Source organism: Amphiprion ocellaris, chromosome 16 (assembly GCF_022539595.1).
Source record: "Amphiprion ocellaris isolate individual 3 ecotype Okinawa chromosome 16, ASM2253959v1, whole genome shotgun sequence".
Classification (NCBI taxonomy): Eukaryota; Metazoa; Chordata; class Actinopteri; family Pomacentridae; genus Amphiprion; species Amphiprion ocellaris.
In genome coordinates, this window is record NC_072781.1 from 6,798,320 (window position 1) to 6,806,449 (window position 8,130).

The 8,130-nt window shown below is 36.4% G+C and overlaps 1 long non-coding RNA gene and 1 other non-coding gene across 2 annotated transcripts; one reads left to right on the plus strand and one right to left on the minus strand.

Annotated features, from left to right (window-relative positions):
* Positions 1–1,012: 1,012 nt before the first annotated feature.
* LOC129350869 (uncharacterized) lies at positions 1,013–4,420 on the minus strand. Its single transcript, XR_008604430.1, has 3 exons — positions 4,093–4,420; positions 2,458–2,606; positions 1,013–1,511 (listed from the first exon to the last, which is right to left on the minus strand). It is a non-coding gene; the product is annotated as an uncharacterized LOC129350869 (long non-coding RNA).
* A 1,387-nt stretch (positions 4,421–5,807) lies between these two features.
* Positions 5,808–5,935, plus strand: LOC111580099 (U6atac minor spliceosomal RNA). Its single transcript, XR_002747150.2, has one exon. It is a non-coding gene; the product is annotated as a U6atac minor spliceosomal RNA (small nuclear RNA).
* The last annotated feature ends 2,195 nt before the right edge of the window (positions 5,936–8,130 follow it).

The following is an 8,130-nucleotide window of genomic DNA, read 5'->3' on the forward strand; positions in this document are numbered from 1 at the left end:
AAAACACTCCACAAAGATTTGAACATCATTAAAGGGAAATCCAACTTTTGCATGACGTCTAATTAAAGGACATTTATTTCCAACGTAAATGTGTGATATTCATCCTCTGGAACTTTCTCTTCACATCGTCTTCCACCTGGACTGGTTTGGTCGGGAGCATATGCAACAAACATTTGAAAAACTGCACTTTAACATCAATGAATGACACGGAAGTTTAATCTCTACATAAATGAGACTGAGTCTGGATGTGCTGCTCTTTCATTAACTCCTAAGTTTAGGGAAAGTTAAAACAAAAGAGGACAGTTCAGATAAGACTTGAGAATGAGCTTATTTTGAACAAACATCTCAGACTTTGAGCTTCAGCACCTCTAGCAAGATATTTTAACAACAAGCAACTCAAGAGATCCAGAAGTTGGAGAGAGTTAGCTTTAGCTGAGCCAAAGAACATGTGGGATGCTAACCTAGCAAACATTTCAGACTTTTCTCTGTGAATTCTGAGAAATAATTTCCTATTTAATGACAGAGCTACACATCTTATCTCAGTCTCATTAAAACAGACTCTAATTCAGTGTCATCCATCCATATTAAAGTGCAGTTACCCAAAATGTTTGTTGCATGAGCTCCAACAAAACCTGTCCAGGTAGAAGGCCACTTTGACAAACAGGAAGTGGAAGATTCCAAGCAGATTAATAGAAGGGGGAACCGGACTGTACTAAGTGTGGTCGAGTATAGAGGGGTGTTTTGTGGGTTTTTAAGGCTGATAATGATTATTAGTGAGACATTTGGAGTATATTCATTTGGATATTCATTTGCAGTAAATGAAAGTATTTAAAATCTTGAAGTTAAACTTAGAAGAACACAAACTCTAACAGAAAACTTTGTTGAAACGTTTTTGTTTTGTTTACAGATGTTAAGTTAAAGGAGTTTTATTTGTGATGTACAATCAATCAAATCACTCCAGAAGACAGAGCGACCACAGGTAGATAAAGGCCCAGAGCCAAAGTAGTGCCATTTTTAAATTTATTTATTACCGTAAATCAGTAAAAAATAAAATACTGGTAATCAGTAAATCAGTTAGCCCACAATTACTACAATTCTACAATGTATGTCTCTTTCCTTTGACTTGTTATTTATACAATATACGATGTATATTATGGCGTTTTTTCATACTAAAGGCTATACTATGATGTTTTCTAAGAGACATAAGATGCTACTCTGTTTGTTCTGGCTCTGGGCTGCTGCACTCCTCCTCTGTTGTTTTCTGGATTGTACTCAGCTGCATGTCTTCGTCCACCCGGCCTCCGTTGACTCGTCCCACCTGCCGTCTCTGGAGCTGAAGCTGGACTGGAACAGACCAAAGTACAGTCCAATCACGATGCCAGCTGCCTCTCAACAGGCTCCTTCATCTGGCAGGTGGCGCCACTTCTTCTGAGGGGAAGCTGAGCTGGCCCGGCAGAACTTTGGAGATGTGTTCCAGTGGTTGGTGGATGTGTGGGGAGATAGAGAGGGACCTTTGAATTGTTCAGAAAGGAAAACAGGGACCCCATTGGTAGTTTTAGTTTAGGGTGCTACTGCGGTGTGTTTGGGGGTTTTAAGAGGTGAACAGGAAGTTTTTTTTCATATTGATTATCTGTCACTTTGTTCCTGGTTGGAATGCCCATCAATGTCAACATGAAGTTCACTTTTAGTTCTGTTTATTTATTTTTATTTTACTAACACCCATTTGCTTTTAACCACCTCACATGTTGTGTTGTTGTAAACTTACTCTTTCAAATAAATACTCGTCTCATCCTCTGGAAACCAGCGTTTGGACTGTTTTTGTGTGGCTCCTCACCTACTTCAGACAGCCGAGACATAACAACGTTTTGTGGACTAAAGGCTATACTATGACGTTTTTTAGAGCGACATGCTATACTATGATGTTTGTTGGGCGACACACTATAGGCTTTTTTAATTGACATATTACTATGGCTTGTCTTTGTTTTGTTTTAGTTTTTGTTGTTTTTTTTTAGCAACATAGAAGAATTTGAACAGTTTTAAAAATGACTATACTTTCACTTGTGCAATGAAATTATTATTCTATGGCATTTTTTAGATGACATATTATACTCTGATGTTTTCTTGAATAACATACTATTTTGACAATATACTGCACTATGACATTTTTTGAACCACATATTATACATGACAATTTTAGGCAACTTCCTATCATTTTGCGCTTTTTGAACCACATAATAATCTATGGGGTTTTTCTTTGCTGACATGCTGTACTGTGAACTACAGGCTATACTGTTATTCTTGAAAAGTATACTATGACATTTACTGAACTACATCCTATACTATGGCGTTATACACAGAGTGCTTTGGTTAAATGTTGATTTATAATCTACATTTTTTTCTGTTTTGTTTTTTGACAGGATTACCACAGACCTGACCATGAACACCGTTGATACCCACCTGAGGAAGACGCTGCCTAAGATCTCAAGGCTGTTTGGTCGTGGTCTTTCTGGTCCTGCTCCAGAACGCCTTCATCAACTACGTCTTCTTTTGAAGAGGCCCTCAGATGCTTCAATCTCTGACCTTCAGGAGGAACTGCTACTTTCACTCTGTAACGAGACGGCGGTTATTTTAAAGACCCAGCTCCTGGCGGCTTTGAGTGAAAATTTAACATCCATCAAAACGGAACTACAGACAGTTAAATCTGAGCTGTCGGTCAGTATTTCAAACATCGCGTCTGACCCGGCTGCCCTAAAGAACGCTGTGGGTGAAACGGAAACTTCACTCTCCACATCACCGACGACATCATCACACTCCAGAGCAGAGCACCTGTCTGCTGAACTTTTAAAAGTGGACAATAAATGTGAAGAATGTGAGCAGCAGCAGCCTGTGAGCAGCGGAACAGATGTGATCAGAAGAAGTCATTTTCTTTTTTCTTTTCTTTCTGGTTGACTAGATGCTGTCAGATGCAGATGTTGGAACTGATTCTGATCTTTCAGGAGAAAAAGCTGCTTTTCACAGACTTCTCAGGAAATTATTCTCTCAGGTTTTCTCTGCTATTTATAATGTTATTATCTGTGATTATTTCATTATTGTAAAATAAAGTTTGAGGCATAAAGACTCATTTATTTATTTTATTCCTGAAATCTTTGACGTAGCAGAACTAAACTTCCATTTTCCTTCTTGTACTTCTGATACTAGAACTAAACGTGTCTTCAACATGGATCATCTGGTCTTAATGAATCAGCAGCAACATCACAACAACAAATGAGACAATTTCAACAAATTAATAAAACATGTCATTTAAAACTATCAGAGTTTGTTTAAGCGTCAAATTAAAGCTGATTACTGACAACTAGAACATTAACGTTACTGTTTTAATCACATTTAAGTTTCCTGAACATTACATTAATGTCAACCAGCCACAGTTTTATGAACCATATTACAGGAACACAACAGCTGTTGACAAGAAACGACACAAACATCGTCAGCTTGACGCTACATTTAGCTGCTAATCAGGACTGGTCAGCTAGCTCGGTTAGCATCGCTAAATCCATTAAAGCTAATATTCACTGGATGCTAACTCTATTATTAACATGTGAATCAGTCATTAAACAACGTTAACCATTAGAGAGTAGATTTACTGTTTTCTCCAGTTTAACTTCAGAGACTCAGCAGATATTCAGGAATACTGACAACACCTTAACCCTACTGTTTTAATCACATTTAGGTTTTCTAAACGTTACATTAATGTGAACCAGCGTCTCCACTGACAGTTTTATTCACTAAATGTACCACATTACAGTAACACAACACACTCAGCAGTTTACATGAAACTCAACACAAACATCGTTAGCTTAATGCTACGTTAGCTTAATGCTACGTTAGCTTTAATCATACTACGACTGAACAGCTAGCTCGGTTAGCATCGCTAACATTAAAGCTAATATTTACTATGCTAACTTTCTTCTCTGGTCAACACACACAGAAATAAACTCCTCCAACATCTGGAGTGCATGGCACACATTATATCTGACACTAAAGCTGCATATAAAGTGCAGTAAAAGCGGAACCGTTAGGAAGATAAACACTTACCAAACTAACAGTGTCCTTTCAGTGTCTGCTGTTAGAATCAGCCGAAGGCAGAAAACTGGTTAAAACAAGCCAACGGGGAGGAAAACTGTCTGTGGAAAAGGTTCTGCTGCTCTACCAATAAATAAACCAACAGTTATTATATCAGAATTAATCCAAACAAGGAGAACAGAATCTCTGCTTCCTCCTCCATAGGACCTGTCATTCATTCCAGACCAGACTGTCAATCAAGTAGCCCCGCCCCCTGGCTTCGCAAAACTTTAACACTCTATTAAAAAATCAACATTGATTTATTTTAAGATCGGCCACCTGATCTGTCATTTTGACCATGAAAACGAACGAAAAAAAATTATATACAGTCTATGCACCGTACTCTGTTTGGCTCCACACTTGCTGATGACCACTTCCGGTCTCAGAAAATGAAAAAACGGACTTTTTTCCGTTTCTGTCTCTTACTCATTTTACTTTTTTGTTATTCTAAATATATAATGAAAGTCAAAGCATTTTTAAAATTTCATATATCCCTTTTTGATCATGAAAAGGAAAAACGCCTTGTATTTCAATTTTAATTTTTTGTATTTTAAAACGAAAATCAAATAACCACTCGTTTTTTGTTTTTCAATACCTGTTTCAGAATGGAAAATCCAATTGCCAGATAAATACACGGACCGGAGACATATAAAATGCTTTTGCCAACTTAAAAATGTTTACATTTTTTTTTACATACATCAAACATAATTTATTATATGTACAGAGTTATTACAAGAACTTTCCATATCTTTAAGAAGATGCAAATGGTATATTATTTATACCATTATGATACGATTTAAACTAAAGGTCAGTGTTGAATTCTTGATATAGACTTCTAAAACTAAACAATGGGTGGTCTAATAATTATTATTTCCAAAGCTTCATTTGGCAATTTGTTCATATTTTCTAACACGTCTGTTTAACTAATTTAAAGGGATGAATACACCTGAGGTTAAAAACGTATACAATAACATTAAATGAATTATTGTCTCTACAAGCTTCCACTAAGGTCGTGCAAAGTAGTTTTTTACAAACAAATTATGGTGATGACAAATTGACACATCCTAAACATTAAATAACATAAATAAAATTCTTGGCTGAGGATATTCCTAAGAAGATTCCCTAATTAATCACTACAGCTTGATGTAGTTTTTGTTTGTTGGATTATTTCACCGCTTGATGCATTTTTTATGTTGATATCAGGCATACTTGAACAGTTACTTGAATGATGTCAGTCTGACCTGAACCATGGCCGCCATCTTGCGGCCAAAACAAGAACAACATCACTAAACATATTTCAGTCTCATAAAACATTCCACAAATTCTGCTGCTCGCATTTAAACAATAAAAATGGCTCTATTTATCCTTCTCCCAGAAATAACATCGAGCACGTACCAAGGAAGTACATTTAGTGGAGTTTAAAATGAGCTTTACAATCCGTGATTATCTCGACCAATGAGATCGAAATCCACCAGGCAGTGCATTGTGGGTGGAAGTATCCAAACAAACATATACAAACGTCGAATTAAAACTTGTAGTAATAGTTTCATTCAAACCAGTAAGTGTAATGGAAAGATAAAGTAGTTCGACTATTAACATATAAAATTATGTGGACACAGTTACACCATAAGTAAAACTCGTCCTTCATTTCAGTGTTTATAAAGTGACGTCAGCAGGGGGTAAAAGACGTGCTGTATGAAAGGAGAGAAGGTTAGCACTCCCCTTGACAAGAATGGAATTGGCCCTTGTGGCCTGCAACGCGCATACGGTTAAAGCATTGACACCTACTTCGTAGCATCTCTAATCACGCTTTTCGTTTATTTAACTTAACTCAATTTAGTTCACTGCATGTCTACATATCTCAAATAGTGTATCATGTTTTCACCGTGCAGCTTTACAGCTCTTCCTGATCAGTCAACAAAATGCAACACTGTTCTCTTATAGCTCTTCATGTGTTGTTGTAATAATAATAATAATAATAATAATAATAATAATAATAATAATAATAATAATAATAATAATAATAATAATAATAGTAATTCCCATAAAGTTGCTGGAAAATGTCCATAAAATTCCACGAAATTATCCATCAAATTTCAGGAAAATGTTCATAAAATTCCCATAGAATTCCGGGCAAATTCCTAAAGAAACTTAGAAAAATTCCGTAGATTTTCTGGAAATTTTACAAAAAATTCTTGAAAAATTGGCATTAAATTCCTGGGAAAATTCCATACAATTTTAGGGAAATTTCCATATAATTCTAGGAGAATTCCTAGAAATTTCCCGGAAAATTGCAATAAAATTCTAGGAAAATTGCCAATAAAGAAAATTCACGTAAAATTCATGTAAAATTGGCAATCAAATTCTGGTTAAGTTCCCATGAAATTCCTGGAAAATTTCCATAAAAGATTAAGAAAATTCCCATAAAATTCCAGAAAAATTACTGGGAAATTCCCATAAAATTGCCCAAAAATTCCCATAAAATTGACCAAAAATTCCCAGAAAATTGCAATAAAATCACCATGAAATTCACAGAAAATTGCCACAAAATCCCCAGAAAATTGCATAAAATTCCTGGAAACTTAACATAAAATGAAAATCTAGGTTTTGCTATCTTGGTAACATATATGGTGTTTTTAAAAATACGCTAAAAGACATATCATGAGCAAAATAAACAGTAAACATGGCCAAGCATTTCCACCTTGAAACTATGGCGTAGGCTGCCAACAATAGCCTCAAAAATATGGACTCAGTCTGTCAAGGTTTCACACATAACCATCATAAGGAATCAGTCCTGTCAAGTTGCAGGATGTGGCTTTTGTATCATTATTCTTTCTCAGAATTTGTTTCTAATTCGAACATGTACGGCTGAATTGTTCAGATATTGCAACTTGCCACTGTAGTGTTGCATTGCATGAAACCAATAAATACATAGAGATTATGTCAATAGATCTCAAATGGATTTGAGACACCCATCTCCTGCCACGAGCTAATAAGGCTATCTCCATTTACATGACGTGACATGACACACTTTCAGATGTACAGCTCGCAATTATGCTCAAGTGGCAAATGAGGCACAACAACTGCAATACATTCAAAAGCTACTGACTAATTCATGTTTTATCATGATCAATAATTTACCAGTAGGCACTTGGCAAAGATCGCGTTGCCTCATTTGTGTCAAAGTTGTAGGAAAACCAGTGAGGAGAAGATGATAAACGGCAGAGCGCAGTGAGACCTCTGTATCCTTTTACCAAATTACAACTGCTACTGTCAGAGCAACAGTGTTAGAGCAGTAATGTAAACCTCCTGCTGGTGAACTCTTCACTTTGTAACACGAGACGATCATTTAGTGTTGGTGGTTTATCTACCTATCTATGCTATATTCTGTATAGGAACTAGGCTTGTGCATGATGTGGTTTTTTTGAGAATTAATAAGATTTTAACATGTTATTGTGACATATTTCAACAGAGCATGTAACAGTCATTACTATTGTCATTACTATGGTATTCCGCTATCTCGCCACACGGTGGCGCCTTGCTAATTTGGTATGGTTAATAGGTCACTCTTCTTCCCTTTTTTCATGGTTCCTAGTTTCCTGTTGCTTGTGTCATGGACTCGGCCGTGTGTACGCGGACCTCTGTGCTCACTAAAATAATATGTGGTAGAGCTGACTTTTATATTTTTATTTCTAAAATAAATGGAAACCTGTGGAAATCTACAGGTCTTCGCTCTTTTTGCTATCCACTAGCACAAGTCCATGGCTGACTACTCCTCAGCTCATTCTACCACACGTTACAATGTGCACCTGCTATGTCCTGCATATGTGAGCACAGTTTGGACACTAGATGGTGCAAATGCCTCAATGGTGAAACAATCCTTTCTCATTCTCCTTTATGCTCTTTGGAGAAACAAGTGCTCCATCTGACACAAGACTTAAACCTAGATACAGACTAGTGTTGCTCATAAGTTCAGATTTCTTTCATTTTCCTCATTAAGATTACACAAAA